The 19,837-nt window shown below is 38.6% G+C and overlaps 1 protein-coding gene and 1 pseudogene across 4 annotated transcripts in view; both read right to left on the bottom strand.

Moving 5' to 3' along the window:
* Positions 1–19,837, bottom strand: part of LOC309857137 (uncharacterized protein) — a 77,918-nt gene that overhangs the window by 36,531 nt on the left and 21,550 nt on the right. The window lies entirely within an intron of this gene.
* Positions 12,944–16,269, bottom strand: LOC309857135 (vasculin-like protein 1 pseudogene; annotated as a pseudogene). The gene has a single exon. The product of its transcript is annotated as a vasculin-like protein 1 pseudogene (transcript).

Here is a 19,837-nt window from a genome sequence, read left to right as displayed (position 1 = left end):
CCCAAAGCCAAAAGTTAGTACAAGAAAGGAAATAACAATCAGAGCAGAAACAGATGAAATAGGCACTAAAAAATTACCAAAATAGAAAATATCAGTGAAATCAAGAGCTTTCTTTGAAAATATAAACAAAATGATAAACTTTTAACAAGACTCATGAAGAAAAATCAAGAGTACCCAACTGAAATCAGTAAGAGGAGAAATAACAATCAATACCACAGAAATACAGATTAGAGATTATCAAAAATTATATGCTAACAAATTAGACAATTTAGAAGAAATGGATAAATTTCTAGAAGCATACAATCTTCCAAAAGTAAATAGAAATAGAAAATAATGAACAGATGATTGGTAATAAAATTAAATTGTAAAGAAAGTCAATAAACAGAAGTCTAAAACTAGACATATTCACAAGTTCTAGAATATTTAAGAGATAATATCTATTCTCAAACTATTTCAAAAAATAGAAGAGGAAGGAAAGCTTCTAAATTCATTCTATGAGGCTAGCATTACCCTGATACCAAAATGAGACAGAAACACTACAAGGAGGAGCAGGAGAAAGAATTACAGGCCAATATCCGTAAAGAATACAGATGCCAGAATTCTTGAAAAAAGTTAGCAAACCACATTTAACAATACAGTAAAAAAATCATTCACCACAATCAAGTGAGACTTAATCTGGAAGTGTAAGAATGGTTCAATATTTACAAAATCAATTGATACTACATTAACAAAATGAAGGATAAAAATGGTATCTTAATTGATGTGGAAAAGTGTAGTCCTCGACCCGCAAGGATGACAAGAAGCCTGGTTCAGTGTTAATATTCATTTCCTCCTTTTATTTCGTCAACTTCCTTAGCTTATATGCGGCAGGGTGACCAATAAGGGGTCAAGCCATGGGGAGAGCCAATGAGAGTCCTGTTACTATGCTGATTAAATTTGAAACAGCCAATGACTATGTCCTCCTTTAGGCGGGCTTCACCAGAAAGTTCGTTGTTTACTTGCAGCATATTTTGCTGGCAGTGAGCCAAGCGCCATCTTGTAATGGCGGGGACTTTCCCAGTGGGAGGTGGTCCCTGACATCTCCCCCTTTTTTGTTTTATGGCAGAGATGGTGCCTGTCTTAGGTCGTCAGTAGCAGAAAACATCCTTACCCATCATCAGACACAAGATATCAATGATCTCTGTCCTGTCTTAGGTTGGTATGCTTCTCTACTGATCTTACCCATCTTTGACTACCGATCTAGCAAGCTTAGCCATATCTGGGGAGATGTCCCAGCCTCTATTGACATAAGGGCTTGTACTATAGCTCCGCTCTGCTCTCGCTGCTGTGTTCTCCATTGGTGAACTTTTCTGAATAGAAGCAGAATGCCAATAAGGAGGAGGACAAGAAGACCAATTGTGCCAGCCCATTGTTTGGTAAACTGGAACATATTGCTCAATGTTTGAAATAGATCTGGAAGGGAAGCTGGTTGCACACGCGTACTATTTACTCGAGTTATCTCAGCCAAAAGGATTTGTGTGAAATTTTGAATATAGTCAGACCAAGCACCCTGCAAACCTGGGAAAGCTGTTCGGAGGAATTGCTAATCTGACTAAGGTTAGAGAATTTTACAGGGGTAACACAGAGTGCAGAAAAAGAAACAATAGAACCAACACTCAGTATTTCAGCTAGTGAAGAACGGGGGAAAATAAAGGAAGAATTAGTTAAAGGTAAAGGATAGGGCCAAGCCTTTAGAATAGCCCATAATTCACGTGTCGCCATCTGGGGAATTAGGAATATCAGAGTCCCCCACGACAGTAGGAGGATCACGGCTTCCTCTGTCCTCATCCTCGTTCTCAGGGGCCTTCCGGACCAATCTCTCTGGAATCCAAATCGGCACTTCTTTGTCCTGCGGACTTCTCCCTTGCAAGGTTTTTATATTTTTCTTAATATTTCTCGGGTTTCGGCACCATTTTTCGCCCTCGACCCGCAAGGACGACAAAAAGCCTGGTTCGGTGTTAATGCTTCATTTCCTCCTTTTATTTCGTCAACTTCCTTAGCTTATATGCGGCAGCGTGACAAATAAGGGGCCAAGCAGTGGGGAGAGCCAATGAGAGTCCTGTTACTATGCTTATTAAATTTGAAACAGCCAATGACTATGTCCTCCTTTAGACAGGCTTCACCAGAAAGTTCGTTTTTTACTTGCAGCGTATTTTGCTGGCAGTGAGCCAAGCGCCATCTTGTAATGGCGGGGACTTTCCCGGCTGGAGGTGGTCCCCGACAGAAAAGTCATAACAAAACTCAACAGCTGTTCGTGATACAAACTCATAAGTGGGATTACATGGACCACATACCTCAAACATAAGAAAGACCACTGATGGCAAAACCCACAGGTAATAGAACACTTAATGGTTAAAAATAGCTTTTCCTCTAAGAGCAAGAGCAAGACAAGGATTCCACTCTCACCACTTTTATTCTGCATAACCTGAAGTCCTATGCACAGCAATCAAACAAGAAATAAAAGCCATCCAAATTGGTAAAGAAATAAAATTGTCACTATTTGCAGAGAACATGACACCATAAATAAAATCCCTGAAGACTCCACCAAAAAAAGTAGCAGAAAACCAAATTTTAAAAGACTCCATTTAAAGTTACACAAAAAAGAATAAAAATACTTAGGAATCAACCCAAGAAAAAAATGTACCCTGAAAACTATAAAACATTGATGAAATGGAAAAGTACATGAACAAATAGAAGATACATGTTCATGGATTAGAATACTATTGGTAAAATGTTCACTCCACCCAGAGCGATCTACAGATTCAAACCAATTCCTGTGAAAATACCAACAGTGCTTTTCAAAACACTGGAATAGTCCTAATATTTGTATGGAACTACAAAAATCCTGAATAGCTAACACAATCTTGAGAAAAAGCAACGACTGAGAACTTGAAAATTACATTCTGAGAACTCTATTTGTCAATTTTCTCTCAATAAAAAGGGATATCTTATTAAAAAACAAAATGAGGGGAAGTTCACATAATAACCAAATATTTAAGTTTTTAGAAGTAAGGCTTATTGGCCTCATACACCTGTTCAGAGCTCATGTTATGTATTTATGTAAGTGTATAGCTCCATGCTTGTGATCAAGATTAGTGGTGCTCATCAATATCTTTATTTTTATCTTTTTATTTAGATTATCACAGTCTATTTCTTCAGCTCATTTAGGCGGCCCTGAGAGACTAGTCTGGTCAATGGCATGAGGGAAGAAGTACTATGTACCTCTTTCAAACCTGGCCCCTGAAACTTCACTTGAGATCATCTTCACCTTCACTTTCCTCATGTGATTAGGGGTGCAAGAACCCACTGCAAGACTGAGAAAAGATTAAAAGAGCTTGGATCCCTCCATGACTGTGGAATATAGCATCGTTAGCCTACCCATTGCGTCATGAACAACAAATCCTTCATGTTTCCTATATATTTCTGCAACTATGGTTGTGACATTTAATTTCAAGCTTTAAATATCTTGGTTCAATACTTTACCAAGTTACCTCACAGACTTTTTCTTTTTAAATTTATCTGATATTTTACCTACAGAACTTTGAAATGGTACATAGATTTCAGGATCATTTTAGAAGAAGAATATTAATTGCAGGGGCCCAAACATGAACTGATTAAATTAAAACAAAACCTCAGATAAACCTTTGGCACTGACTTCAAAACTTCTCTTGTTGATAGAGAATAATTCCCTTATGAACTATGCTGGACTTAATTAACACATCTTTCTGTACTAGCAGTTGCTTGTGCAGGGATGAAAAACAGATTTAAAGAACAAGAGGTTGTTGCAACAACTTGAGTGTGATGAAGCCATGTTTCCCTTGTTACAGTGTGAACTGTGCACTGGCAGCTGCTTGAAAAATTTATGTTATTCTTTATTTAAATTCAATTAGCCAACTTACAGTACATCATTAGTTTCAGATGTAGTGTTCAGTAACTTCTCAGTTGCATATAACACCCATTGCACATCACATCATGAGCCTTTCTTAATGCCCATCACCGAATTACCCATCCCCCTACCCTCCTCCCCTCCAGCAACCCTGTTTCCCATAGTTAAGAATCTCTCATAGTTTTTTCTCCCTCTCTGATGACTTCCCATTCTGTTTTCCCTCCCTTCCCTTATGATCCCTCTATGCTGTTTTATTCCACATAAAAGTGAAACCATATGATCATTGTTCTTCTGACTGACTTATTTCCATCAGCATAATACCCTCCAATTCTATCCACATCAGTGTAAATGGTATTTATCCTTTCTAATGGCTGAGTCATATTGTATATATTACATTTTATATATGTACTACATCTTTATCCAATCATCTGTCAATGGACATCTAGACTCTTACCACAGTTTGGCTACTGTGGACATTGCTGCTATGAACATTGGGGCACAGGTGCCCCTTTGGATCACTACATTTATACCTCTGGGGTAAATACCTAGTAGTGCAATTGGTAGGTCATAGGGCAGCTCTATTTTTAACATCTTGAGGAACCTCCATACTTTATACCACTTTCCAGAGTAAAGAATGTACCAGCTTGCCTTCCCACCCAGAGTGTAAGTGGGTTCCCCTGCTTCCACATCCTTGCCAACATTTGTTGTTTCCTATCTCATTAATTTTAGCCATTCTGACTGGTGTGATGTGGTATCTCATTGGGGTTTTGATTTGTAAGTCTAATAATACAATTCACCATTGTACTATTTTCAGTGAAACATTTCTGTAAAGCATTTTAATTACCAACAGTAAACCTTTCCCTGGGAATGTGTTTTTTGTTTGTATTTTTTTTTTAACAGTGAAGCTTATTTTTCTTGCCATAATTTATTATGTGTAAATCATGTCTTCTTTATATTACTTCAAAAGTGGGCATCATAGGCTATTTTTACTGAAGCTAGTATCACACAGAAATGCTGACAGTTACATAAAAGGTTTATTAAGTGGCAACATCAAAACATGATCCATTAGTGGGAAGCTGATGTACTTTGCCATTAAATCATAGGTCTCTATAAAAGTGTTAACCTCTTTGAATCAAATTGGGACACAGATCAACAGTAAAAAGCAATACCCAAGTTAGTTCAAATGTAATATTTATTAGTTAATATGCTAGAGTTGTGAAAGTAGATATATATTCACCAAGTTATACGAATTAGCATAAACCCATAAGCCTAGGGCACAAAGAACTCTAGTGAGGGTTAGTTCACACAAGCAGGAATAGAAACTTGAAAATTCCAACAACGACTTAGAGCACCAACATTATTGTCCATCTCTAGCTAGTAAGGCTGATGGCTGCAACAGTAACCGTGTGTTGGTGACTGAAAAGACTGGCCCCAGACCAGAAAATAACTGAAATGAAGTTCTGCCTATTTCCCATACAGCACTGTAAACTGTGTGACCCAAGATCACCATTACCTTATTCTGCAGCACTATCCTAGAAGACATATGGCAGGATACTCAGAGCTATTACTAGAGCTATCTCCTGCATGTATGCATGCATGTACACACCCAGAGGTCTTTGGCAAGCCACACATCTAATTAGGGCCTTTCAATCCCTTAGGGTAGTGAAGAGAATACCATGGGCCACACTGGAGTCAGGACCTCTGGTTTACTCCTGGAATTAAGAGAAGGTGGGAAAAGGGGCCTGGCACATTGCAAGTCATCAACATTACTTATTGAATGGAGAGTCTTATATGTAAGGGAGTTCCTATTTCAGAGAACTTTGAAAAGTACCTTAAAAGACTTGTTCCCATGAACTTGTTTGAAAGCAGATCTAGAAGACCAAATAGGGATCCTGCTCCAGGCTGTCCTCTAAAAGTAATGCTTCCTAAGCCTTTCTACATCATGACACACACAGAAAATGATAGTATTTGCATGAAACAGTAGTTAAATGGAGGATTTTGGAATCCTACATAAGGTGGAGGTGACAGGAAACCTGAGGGCTGATGAGATGGATCCTCCAGCACATAGTTTGGAAGCTATGTTCCAGAAGAGATGAATAATACTGAGAGTCCATTGAGGGATCTAGCTTTTCCTGTTATTATTTAACAGATTCTATCACCTGCTGAGTGCTTACCATATGCCAGCAACTATACCCAACACTTAATGCACACTATTTCTTTTTATCCTTAAAGTAATCTAGGGACTCTACTGGTAACAACAGCATGAGATGGTCAGATGACTGCTCCATAGAAAATGACTATACACTGGACAAAACCATTTGTGACAATCATTTCAGGGCACTGGAAAATAACCAAAGGTAGGCAACAACTTGGGAAATACTAATTCATGTGAAACTGCTACTGCATTGAGTAATAACTAAGAATTAACTTTTGGAGGGGAGGTGGGAGTCTGAGAGCATTCCCAAGCTCCACCAACTACCAAACATGGGCAGTGAAAATCCAGCTTTATGAGCTGGAGGTGACAGACTCAGGAGCAGGCAACAAAGCAGTTAGAAATTTCAGAGGGAGATTTTGGATGTGAGAAAGCTATAGAGCAACTGATACAATAAGCTTTCCATATATACCTGGTTAACTGCTAAACTATGTGTGCTTATTGGATACAGCAGGGAACCCAACAAAAATTGAAAGAAAGCATGTGAATTTGCCACACATCTGAATGCACAGTGAAATCTACACAAAACAGAGGAGGATGAAAGCCTGACTAACTCAGAGTCTCTGACTACAATCTCTGACTCTTTGGCCTCTGAACTATGCAGGTGCAGAGGAACTCCTTAGAGAACTAGGCAAAAGAAAAAACATCTGTGGTTGGAGATTTCAGTTTGACTCCAGGCATGTTAAAGTCTAAATCCCTCCAAAGAACAAAACCGATTTCAGATTCACTGTGAGTACAACTACAAATGCTTTTTACTATTTTTTGACCAAAATATATGAGATGGGAAAAGGAACAGGAATGACCCATATCTAGGGAAAAAGGCAGCCATTAGAATTTGACACTGAGTGGGCTCAGAGGTTGGATTTAAGACAAAGACTTCAAAGAGCTATTATAAATACATTAAAAAATTAAAGGAAATCCTGTTCAAGGAATATTCAAATAATGAACAAATAGTAAATACTAAGAGAAGGAAACTAAAAGAATCTAATGGCTATTGTAGAGAAGAAAAGCATATTAATGGAAGTGAAAAATATATTGTATATACTCAAACAGATTTGAAATGGTGAAGAAAAAAACAATGAATGAAAAATCAGTAGGTCACAATCTAAAAACAGAACAATAAAGTTAAAAATAAACAAACTTGAAGATCTGTGGGTCAATATCAAGCACTGCAAAATATAACTCAGGCCTGACCTCAAGGTAAGTTCTGTTAAAGCTGCACATGTACCCTGCCCAGACATTGCTGCATACTATGCCCCACACCTTGTGCCTCCAACTGCTGGTGTATGGCCCCCAGCCACTATAGCATTTCAAGAGATCTGGCATAGGATTTGCGACCTAATGGAAATTTTGCTAATCCTGCTGCCCACTCCCAAGTTCCCTGGTGGCCATGCTCCCTCAGAACTGGTGTGCCTGGGTCCTACTAACACTACAGAGAACAAGCACAGCCCACAACAGGCAGAATGTCAGTGCAGACAAGTGCACTGAAAGGAACCTAAGTGACTCAGACACAACAACAGATTATAGGCATCACACAGAGAATACTCTTTTGAAATGCCAGATTCTGCGAACAGGGGACACTCTATTGCAGGGCACTCCAAGACCTCTTTTTTATAAAGTAGCTCTTTTCAAGAGCAGAAGACATAGCTGATTTTCTCAACACAGGGAAATAAGACACAGAAATGCAGAAAAAAAATGAGGAGACAGAAGAATTTATCCCAAATGCAAGAACAGGACAAGGCCATGCCTAGAGATCTAAGTGAAACAGATATAAGTAATATACCTGATAGAGAATTTAAGGCAATGATCAGGAGGGTACTCACTGGACTTGAGACAAGAGTGGAGGACATGAATGAAACCCTTAACAGAAATAAGGCATGATACAGAAGAGAGAAAGGGCTCAATAAACAAAATGAGAAACGTGCTTGATGGAATGAACACTAGGTAGAAGCAGCAGAAAAATTTAGTGACCTAGAAGACAGAATGGGAAGTAAACTGAAGAAAAGAAATAGAAATTATATAAAACAATACATTTAAGGAACTCGGTGACTTCAAACAGGACATTTGTATTTTAAGAGTTCCAGAAAAAAAGGGAGTAGGGAGCAGAAAATTTATTTGAAGAAATAATAGCTGAAAACTTCCCTAATCTGGGGAGGGAAACATATCTAGATCCAGGGGGCACAAAAACTACCATCAAATCAACAAAAGCAGACCTACACCAGAACATATATTAAACTGGCAAAATATAATGGTAAAAACAATATTTTAAAAGCAGTAAGACAAAAGAGGTCATTAACTTACAAATGAAAACTCATAAGGCTAGCAGGAGATTTTTCAAAAAATTTTGCAAGCCAGAGTAGAGTGGCATGATATATCCAAAATGCTGAGTTGGAAAAATCTGCAGCCAAGAACACTCTATCCAGCAGGACTACCATTAGGAATAGAAGAAGGGATAAAGAGTTTCCCCAACAAAAACCTCCTAGGAGTTCATGACCACTAAACCAGTCCTGCAAGAAATATTAAAGGGGATTCACTGAGTGGAAAGGAAACCCCAAAAGTGACAATATAGAGGTAGGAAACACAAAAGTAGTAAAAATGATTCTTTCCTCTTAAAAAAAAAAAGCAAAACAAAAAAACCACAGAGTCAAAGAACTCACAGAATAAAAGAATATAAAATATAAACATACACCTAAAATGTGGGGAGTTAAGGAACAAAGAATGGTCACAAAGTTAAATGACAACCAACTTAATATAGAAAGCTATATGTAGAAGAGGATAGAATATCACTAAAAAAAAAAAGTCAAAAATCATGATAAGAGAAGGATTAGAGAAACACTTCAAAAAATATAACATGTAATAAAATGGCTATAAATACATATCAATAATTATTTAGAATGTAAGTGGACTAAATGCTCCAATCAAAAGACATAGAGGATTGAAGAAAAAAAAAAAAACAACAGAATGGATTGAGGGAAAAAAGACCCATTTATACTGCCTATAGGAGATTCGTTTTAGGCCTAGACACCTGCAAATTGAAAGGGTATGGAAAAACATTTATCATACAAATGGATGTCAAAGGAAGTGGGAGTAGCAATACTTAGTTCAGACAAAATAGAACTTAAAGTTTTACTTTAGAGAGAGAGCACGTGTGAGAAGGGGAAGAGGTAAAGGGAGAGAATCTCAAGTGGTCTCCCCATTGAATGCAGAGCCTGATGTGGAGCTCAATCCCACCACTGCAAGATCATGACCTGAACTGAATTCAAGATTCAGATGCTTCACCAACTAAGCCACCCAGATCCCCCCCAGATAAAAAACCTTAAATCAATGACTATAATAAGAGATAAAGAAGAATACTATATAATCATAAAAGGGACATTCCAACAAGAAAATAGAAGTTATCAATATTTATGCACCAAAGAGGGGAACACTCAAATATATAAAACAGTAACAAAGGAGCTAATAATAATAGGGGGCTTTAAAAACACCATTTATAGCAATGGTCAGATAATATAAATGGAAAATCAAGGAAACAATGGCTTTGACTGACACACTGGAATAGGATATTTTGAGTATATCTGTTAAATCTATCTTAAAAGAAAACACATTCTTTTCAAGTGTATCACAGAATATTCTCCAGAAAAGATCACATGCTGGTTCACAAAACACGCTTCAGCAAATTCAGGAAGATCGAAGTCCTACCATGCATCTTTTACTGACCACAATGCTATGAAGCTAGACATTAACCACAAGAAAAAAATCTGCAAAGAACACAAATACATGGAGTTTAACATGCTTTACTGAACAATGAATAGGTCAACCAGGTGTAAAGTTTTTTCCGGCGAGATAAACACAACACCAGGCAAAGTGGGTGCAAGGCAAGATTTATTAAAAATGCTCTCCGCCGAAGTTTCAGGGCTCAGGAGAAGGGGAGCCAGGAAAGTTGCGCCGGGAGGAGGTGGGCACCCTCGGGCGAGGTTCCACCACTCTGGAAAGCAGAGTGGCGGAAGTCGCGCCCAAGGCAGGGAGGAGGGGACTTTTAAGGGGTCTCAGAGGAAGCTCAGGGGTCTTTTGGAAGTTTCCCTTATTTGGATATCCCGCTTGCTCATCGGGATCCCATTGGTCCACGGGAGCCCGGGGCGGGGGGTCTCAGATTCCTGCTTGGGCCTTTGTTCTCCTGTCCGAGCTCAGGTCTTGTGGCGGGAACTTTCGCCATCTTTAGTAGCCCTTCCTGCCAGCCCAACACCAGGAAATAAAAACAGAAATAAAGTACATGAAAATGAAAACACAATGGTCCAAAATCTTTGGATGCTGTAAAAACAATTCTAAGAGGCAACTATATAGCAATACAGGCCTATTTCAAGAAGCAAGAAAAATCTCAAACAACCTCACCTTACATGTATAGAAAAGGGACAACAAACAAAGCCTAAAGGCAGCAGAAGGAAAGAAATAAGGAGTAGAGCAGAAATAAAAATAAAAATGTTAAAAATTAAATAGATCAATGAAACCAAGAAATGGTTCTTTGAAATGGTTCACTGAACCATTCAAATGGTTCTTTGAAATGGTTCATTGCCTTTGGCAACGTTTCTAGGAAGAAGTTGCTGTGGCTGAGGTCAAAGAGGTTGCTGCCTGGGCTCTCCTCAATACCAAGCATTTTTAAAGAAGAACAGCAAAGTTAGAGGACTTATATACTACCTGATTTCAAAACAATATAAAAATAATCAAATAGTATAATATTGGCATAAGAATAGAAATACAGATCAATGAAAGAGAATGGAGAATTTGCAAAGATGTTTAAATGGTTAATTGATTTTTTAACAAAGGCGTGAAGTAAACCAATAGTGAAAAGAAAATCTTTTCAACAAATAGTGCTAGGATACCTGGCCATCTGCATGCAAACAATGAACCTTGATCCTTGTACCATGCACAAAAGTTAACTTAAAACAGATCATAAATCTAAATGAGAACTTATTTTAAAACTAAAAATTCTAGAAGAAAACCTAGGGAAAAAAAAATCCATGACACTGCGTTAAGCAAGATTTCTGAGATGTGACACCCAAAGCTTCTTTTCTGGCTTATGTTTATTGTGTCATAGAAGAAAAAAATTAGTAAGTCAGCTTTTATTACAAGTACTCTGGTCTTTGAGATATACCAGCAAGGAAATGAAAAGTTAAAGACTGAGAAAATATTTACAGAAATATCTAATGAAAAATTTGTTTCCAAAAAATATAAAAAGTGCTTAAAATACACAGTAAGAAAAAATTTTTATGTTAGTAACCATACAACTTAATTTTAAATTGGGCAAAATATTTGAACACACCTTACACAAAAGATACATAGTTTTCTTTACAAGCACCACACAAAAGAAGGTATATAAGTTGAACAGATACTCCACAGAAGATATACAAATGATCCACAAGACACAAAGAAGCTCACCATCATTGAAATTAAATTAAGCCCTCATTGAGACACCATTCCATGCCCACTGGAATAATTCAGGTTAGAAAGGTGGACAATACCAAGTGTTGTTGAGGATGTGGAGGAACTGAAACACTATGTACTGTAGGTGGATATGCAAAATGGTAGAACCACTTTGAAAAGTTTGACAGCATCTTATAATATTAAACATATACTTACTTGGCTCAACAATTCTACTTCTAGGTATCTACCCAAGACAAAACCTATGGCCACAGAAATATTTATATGATTATGTGTAGCAGCATTATCCATAGTAACCCCAAATAGATACTACCCAAACATAAATAAGATGTGGTAGGTTATACAATGGAATACTTTTCAGCCATAAAAGGGATGAACTACTGATACAAGGTACAAACAAAATGCATGCACCACAAAACAACATGCTAACTGAAAAACGCTAAAAGACTACACAGTTTCCATTCACGTGATATTCTGGAAAAAAGCAAAACTGTTGGAACAGAAAGCAGTCAAATGGTTTCTGGGACCAAGGAAAGGTAGGCATTAGGGATTGAAAAAGGCCCTTTACTTTAGGGGGTGATGCAAAAGTCCTAAAACTAGGTTGTCGTGGCAATTTCCCAACTAAAGATGCTTACCAAATTCAGTGAAATTTATACATAAATTGATTTTAGAGCATGTAAATGACACCTCACTAAAGCTGTTAAACCCATACAGCTCTGTGCGGTAGACCTCACTTCCATTGCGCAACTGAGGGAAGAGTCTCAAAGGCTGGGTAACTCACTTAACGCTAAACAGCTAGTCATTATCAAACCTAAGTCCACATTGGTAATCACTGCTCTACTCTGCTTGTTGGAGTGGAGGAGACACTAGGGACCTTGTGATGCTCCTAGAAGTTTCCACAATCAGCAGATTCCACCCAAGCTGAAACTGGTGTGGGCTGCTCCCCTCTACAGAAATGGTCTGCCACCAGGAAGTGAGGGGTGTCCTGGGCTAGAGGTACAATGTTTAGAGATCCTGCTGCTCTCGGGAAATGTGCTACAGAAAAACAAGCACAGCACAGAGAAGAGGGTCAAAACTCTGGTTTTGGCACTTAACAGTCCTTAAGACCTTAAGGAGGCCATGCAACTTCTTACTGCTTCAGTTTCTTAATCCATGAAAAGGATTTAGAGACATACCACCTCCTTTATGGAGTTGTGTTGAATGTTGAAGGGGCAGTAAGTGAAATAAAGGACCTGATCCTTAGTAGAGCCTCAGGAAAAGTAAATTCTTTTTTAAAAAGTAAAATACTTTTAAATTCCCTTCCCTTTTAGTTCCTAAGAGAAAAACATCCAGTCCCACCATTTAATAAGGATTTAGATTTTTTTTTCCAAACTGATGCAAAATATTTATTCCAAGTTAGTTATTTTATGCAGTAGTTTTCCCCTTCAACAGACTTGTGATAACCACATCTTTTAAATCTGTAAATAATGTTATCAAAATAATCTTAATCTTTGAAATCTCACAAAAATTTATATTTTACAATCCACCCTGAATATCAAGGCTGCAAGAATAACACAACATTTCCTATATCCAAATATTTTACAGCTGTACCCAAAAAAAGGGGAAAAAAAAAAAAAGAAAAGAAGAAAACCATGTATGCTTGGTTAAGGGCTAACGTTACCCGAGCAGCCAAAAATAAAATAAAATATCCAAATTATTAGCATTAATTTAATACAATTATAACTTCAATAGTCACTTTGTCATTGACAATGATTGCTTGAGCACAGGGGTGAGTGCCCCAAGGGTTGATGGTAGAAGCTGTTGCTGCAGACCTGCGTCTCCTCTCTGCACTGCCAGCTCCCACCTGTGCGTCGCCTCATAGATACTGTGTCTGTGTGTGTGTGTGTATTTAAAAAATCTTTCCCATCACACAAACTTCTATTAAGCAGATAACAGGGAAGAACAACAAAAGCTAAACAAGCCAATTGCTCTCTCTTTGGGATATGACTATTTTCCCTTGTGCATGAAGTATTCAACATAAGAAAAGGAAAAGAATGATTTCTTCTGTATACTCCCTAAACACACAAGCTGAGTTTACTGGGTCAGATTTTTGAGGACTTATATGCCTACTTCCAGGCATCGTCATCTGATGTTTCACTGCTACTGGTTTCCGTGTCCGAATCCTCAAACTCTGCTTTACGAGTGCTTCTCCACGGGGAGAACAGGCCGGAACCACGGCTCTGCAAAAAGCCGTTCTTCCCAAAGCCATTTCTTCTCAGCTGTTCCGTCTTCATGTGGAACTCTCTGAGCTCATCCTCTGTGAGGGGGAGGCAATTCTCATCATTTTCAGGATATTCCTGCCATCCCATTGCTTTCAATAATCGATGCTCTGCTTCCAGAGAGTGTGAGAGGACCTCCCCTTCCTCCTCTGCAGGGAGAGTAAGACCATTCTGATGACAGCCTTCCTCTCCGTTTTCCTTTGGTTCAGGTGTGCTGTTGTCCTCCAAATCCTCCAGCTTGTCACAGTCTCTGTTCTCTGAGAAGTCTCCATTCCGGTCGTCCTTTAGAGTCTTCAGGAACTCACTCTTCCTGTCGGTAGTTAGGCGGGTGAGCTTGGTCAGGCGAGAGGAGCTGATCTCAATCGGAGGAGTAGTGTTGGAGGGACTCTCTTTAGGAGAGCTTAAAACTGTGCCCCAAGCCAGTACTACTGGTTTGGTAACAGAGATCGGACTGGAAAAAGCAGACTCCCAGCTAGAGGAAAGGGATCCTGATTTGTGTTCCATTCTGTTAGCTTTCCATGCACTGGGCTTGGAAGGAGGTGGTGCAGGCTTAGGAACCAGGTTCTTATAGACACTTGGAACCATGGTTGATTTGTTCCCATTTGCATGGTGAGATCCTGGTGAGGTGAATGCAGCAGAGAAGGCAGCAGAAGGATCTTCTTTGGAAACTTTTTTGATGACTAGCATTTTGGAGGGTTGCTTGGCACTAGGTGGGTTTTCCCACACTCCAGAAGGGGTCCCAATAGGTCTGCATGGCTGATTCTGTTTGCCAGCTTCTGGATTCAAAGAAGGAAAATCTTCCTCTTCAAATTGTAATTTTTCCACCTTGTCTTCTTTCTTTTCTTCCCTAATCTCTGTAGGTGGCTTTTCTTGAAAGGCACAGCCTTTCCGGGAATGGAAGCTGCCAATCCAGTGGCGATGGTTCCCTGTGCCACCCCCACTACGCTGGCTCATGCCATCATGACCTCGGGAAGAGCCATGCCAACCAGATAGGTTCCCTGTGATTCCAGCATATGCTCCCTTAGAGACACCAGAGTCCACAGAGTCATGGCGCAACAGGGAGGGCTGGTGCCAGGAATCTCCTGCAGTTCGCAGAGGTCCATTGTTAAAAAAGCCATCAGAGGAATCATGTCGACGACGGCTTACTCCAAACCTACGATCTCCTCGGGGTAGGTGCTCTCCGTGGTTTTCGAAGGTGGCTGTAGGTGACTTAGCTGACTGTGGTGTTGAGAAATTTAGCCAAGCAGGAAAAAAGTCATGCTGTGCCATTTAGGTCCAGTGTCTCTTTTCAGCAAGGTGAGGCATCCAACCTCATGGCCAGGATCCCAGAGTGTAACCTCTGTGGTCCTGTTTCCCGAACTCCTTGAGTCTGCCAGCTGGATTTCCTACGAGGTTCTCTTGTTAAAAGGGTGCTGAAATAGGCTGGCCAGCAGCACGCCTTGTGATAAAGCACAAGGAAGCCAGGCTCTGTCTGTATCACTTTTTCAAGTCTCCTCAATTGCTCATCTTAAACTATCTAGTTCCTGACACGTTTCCAAAAAGGGGAAGGGGAAAGGGGAAGGGAAACATAAAAATTATTTGTTACATTTAAAAAATGGGGGGAAGGGGAAAGAGCTATGTCTATGTTCACCTCATTCAACTTCCTTGAGTGATGGCACTATGATGCTGTTTAAATAGATAATACATGGACATTTGCACATTGAGTGCAAACACTGTTCATAACAAGGTCATAACTGGAAAGAGGTAAACTCATGTGTGGGCGAATGCCATCAAAGCCACAGATCAAAAATATAGCATTAGAGAGCAATAAAAGATCTTCTGAGCAGTCAATTCCAGCGGCAAAACATCCACATAACAAAGCCCTTAATTTATAAATCTCATTATTCCTACAGAGCTGCTAAAAAGTGTGCGGATATGTATTTATATCTGTTTTATTCTTCAGAATCTAAGGGACATAGGAAATCTGGTTTGTTTTTAATCAGACAGGAACTTAGTATGTTTTCCTCCAAAGAATAGCAGCTTTCAAGGCAAATTTCTTGGGTTATATAAAGCTCCCAAATGTATCTTCTATTTCTTTGGTTTTCACTATTTAAATTCACAGCAAAATTAAAACAAGTAGAAATAAAGAAGTCAAGGAGTAAACAGTTCCAAAGTGAGGTCGTCTTCTCTTCAGTCTTCTCTATTTCACTTGTTCCGCCTCCTCCTGAAGACTGAATTGAACTGGAAGGTGATACGAGGAGTCTTCTACTGCTTTAGTAGAGCAGTCATTTATTATTTTGGATCCATTTCCATCATTATTCAATCACTTAAAAGGCCACAGGAATCTATCACCGGCAGCAGTGGGGCTACAGCTAGGGGCCAGAGGCAGCGTCTAAGGGCGCGTCCCCAGCTTCCTGATCCCACAGAGGTGGAGAGCCCACAACCATAACAAAGCTCTTCCCCAAGATTTAGATTTTTTTTAAAAAAAGTGTTTCTCACTGAGGAAAAATGGGAATTTTTCATCACAAGTCCTGGGCATCAGACTTAGCAGGTCCTCAAATTTTATCCAAGATCTCACAGTCATGAAGAAAAAAAGTGCATGAAACTCCTTTTACTCTGTAATTATTTTCTTCCCTTGCTTCACTTTTATGAAGTTTGACATATAAGGCAATCAGTGCCTCCACATGCTCCCATAAAAAAATCAAAAGAAATTATGTAGATAGATGTGTTTGTGACTTATATGTACACAAACTTGCATTATTTGAATTTTTTGGCAGGAAGTAAATATTTGAAACCATGTGCTGAAATGGAAATCCAAAAGGACTATTTTAGCAATGAGATGTTCATTTTATTAGGTCCAGCAAATGATAGCCTGGAAGAGGTCACTATTTACAAAATCTTTCAAGTTCTCAAGTTTTGAGGTTAGACTCAAAGTGCTCAAAGAATTTTACTGTTGAACATTTTTTGTCTACATGGTATGGACACCTTTCCTCTTCATCACACATGTCTGTAAGGGGGTTCTCATGCCTGACTGTTCATAAAGGCAGAGATGGTATTAAAATGTGGAGATCCAATGCCACCACATCAAAAATTATGATTTCATAGGACAGAGGTAATGCTCAGTAATGAATTTTTTTTAAAACAATTAATCCCTGGTGATTCTGGACCAAACCAAACTCACATCCTGTCTATTTCTCAAGGGCTTCCCACAGCCTCAGGAAAATTTATGATAATTCTAGATAATAGTTCCTTAGTTTGTTTTGGATGTTAATCAGTGTTATAAAATAGGATTTAGGCTCGGATAAGCTTGGGAACACACTATTACTCATTATGTTTATAATGATTTAATTGTAGACTTCCTCTTAGCATCCATTACCCCCATCAATATTTACAATTCTGTATCAATACTGAATAATTCACTATTTTCTTGTTCCGTGTATAGCCTCTTCTCTCCAATTGGATTTGTAAGATCCTAGAGACAGATGTCTATTTCAGGCAGAAACTTTGTAACTGATACTTAAGAAAGGCAAAGATATTGACATACAGATTTTAGCTGAGTAACACCACCATGGAATTAGCTGGAAAAGGGAAGCATGATGCTCAAAAGTTTTATTATGTTCCCAGGTTCAGTTTTCTCCCATTTCCTGAATATGACTTCTAAAAAATTTCCAGAGAAAATCCTACACTTGAACAACCAAAATCTCAGAGCAGGCCTCTCCACATAAGGTTAAGGAATATAAGCTACTGCCTAGTGGACAAGGGAAAGGGGAGGGCCTAGATAAACAGCACAGTATCAAATACCACTTTGCTAGAATAACTTTTCTCGCATTTGTAGCATTATGGTTTGGGGCACTTAGAGGCACATGAATATAATGAAGAGTTTAAAGAGAAAAATAGGCTAATATGTAGATTTAAATTCATGTACACCTGTGCCTAAAAATTGAAGTGATATTTATATTCTTAATGTAGATAGATGAACTTCAGTTCAGAGAACCTTCTAAAGCTGTATGTAATATTCTGCCAATTTTGGGGTCATCAGCTTCACAAAAGGATCCAGAACCAAAAAGGAATTTATCCCTCTCTGGTCTAAATAATCTATTTTGGGTCATATAATCATGAAGCTTACAAAACTAAGATTGACCTTATATATTCCCCTGAACAACATTTAGCTGTTTTGTTTTGTTTTGTTTTGTTTTGTTTTTCCCCCAAACACTAATATAGGAGGTTTAATAGAGAGGCACTATTTACAGATCTGAAGCTGTGAGGTCTTTGCTGGTCTCTTGGAACCAGATGTTTACATATTTACTTAAAGTGACCCACTGAATAATCATGGTTACAAGTTGAACAGCACACATTCTTTCAGTTTTATAAATACCAGGAAGTTTATAAACTCAGTGAAAAATAGCATTACTGGTAACTGACCTCAAACTGTATTTGCTAAGATAATATAAACCATTGTCCAGAATCAATATAGCCATTTTCTCCAGCAAACATTGGGCAGCATTTCCCAAGACAAAGTCTTCTGCATACATCCTCCTTATTTTTTAAGGACTGCAAGTAAATGTTATAATTCATACAGTATTTCTTTCAGGCCAATGAATACTTAGAACTGGAATTCGAATGTTTAAAGCAATGTGGTATGATCAACAATGTAAGAGTAAAGTTAGAGCAATTTTGCCTTGTGATTTTCATAACACAGATCACCCGTGTATTTATCTTTCCTTCCAGTAACTTGGTTTGAGGTTTGCAGTTAAGTACATTTTTACTGCTATAAAACATCAACTAAACATACTGACAAGATTAGTTCAATGGAATTACCTTTTATATATTGTTATCTGGGGAAAAAATATCCCAGAATTAGGTGAATTTTGATAGCTCGCATATTGTACCGGCATTCCAACAAAATGATGATGGCCCCTTTCCTCAAGCATGGATTTATGGTGATTGCTTTTCTTATGGGGATTTATTTCTATATACTGCAACTAACCTTCATGCCAACAACACAAAAGACAAGCCAATGGGTGGAAGTATACATTTATTCTATGACAACAGAATATTTTACTCCTACTAGTGCTGATAAATTATTTCTTTGCTTAGGCACAAAATGTATGCCAGGGTAATCTTAAAGGAAACAATATAGCAGAAAAGAGAATGAACTTCGAAATAAGAGTTGGAGTTGTTCGTTTATTTCTTACTTGTGTATTTATTATGGACCCATTTTGTGCTGGGGACTGAGAATACAACAGGAAACAGGTACAGTCTCTGCTGCCTAGAACATTACAGCTTTCACTCCTGGGGTGCTTTGGAGTACTTTTTATTTGCTATTTGCCAAGCTATTTGCCAAGCCTCAGTTGCTTTATCTGTAAAGGAGGGGATATCATCTCTGAGTGTTTCCATGAATATTTATGAAAAGGTATCTGGTTCATTATCTAACAAAGTAACACTTAGATCTGGATTGTTATTAAATAGCTACTTTATGGTTTTGAAGTGATAGACAAGCCATGTGGCAGATCAGAGTACACATTTCAAATTCTTGAAAGAGTACAACAGCCCTATGTGGTTTCAAATTGTTCTATAGTCTAATGAGGATATTTTATCTTGCTAAACAGTCTAACCCCAGATGTCCAGCACAGTAAAAAATGCAAGCCTGCTGAAGGGTTACTTTGAACACAGACCAAAACTACAACTTGGGAATGTGTGAAACTGTGGCTAGAATCAAACTCAGGGGTGGCAAGCAAAAGAAGACTCAGTTATGAAGTTTGTTCTGGGAATAACTAACTCCCTGTCAAGAGCAAGATGTTTCTATCTCTGCATGAGGATCACCGCTGATGCTGAACTCTAACTGAAGACTTGGTTTGGTGGCTCCCAGTCTTCTCTGGCACTTAAATATCTCCTTCTACCTCCCTTGTCAATGAACTGCAGCTTTGGAAAGATCACGTCTGGAGTACTGGAAGAGCACAGGCACACAGAAGACACTGCATGAGTGTTTGCTATTAGTACTGTGTCTGTTTCTGAGTTTAATTTCTC

This window comes from Mustela nivalis (genome assembly GCF_964662115.1).
Source record: "Mustela nivalis genome assembly, contig: HAP1_SCAFFOLD_422, whole genome shotgun sequence".
Taxonomy (NCBI): domain Eukaryota; kingdom Metazoa; phylum Chordata; class Mammalia; order Carnivora; family Mustelidae; genus Mustela; species Mustela nivalis.
Note: the sequence above shows the minus strand (reverse complement) of the source record. Positions and strands in the feature narration are given on the sequence as shown.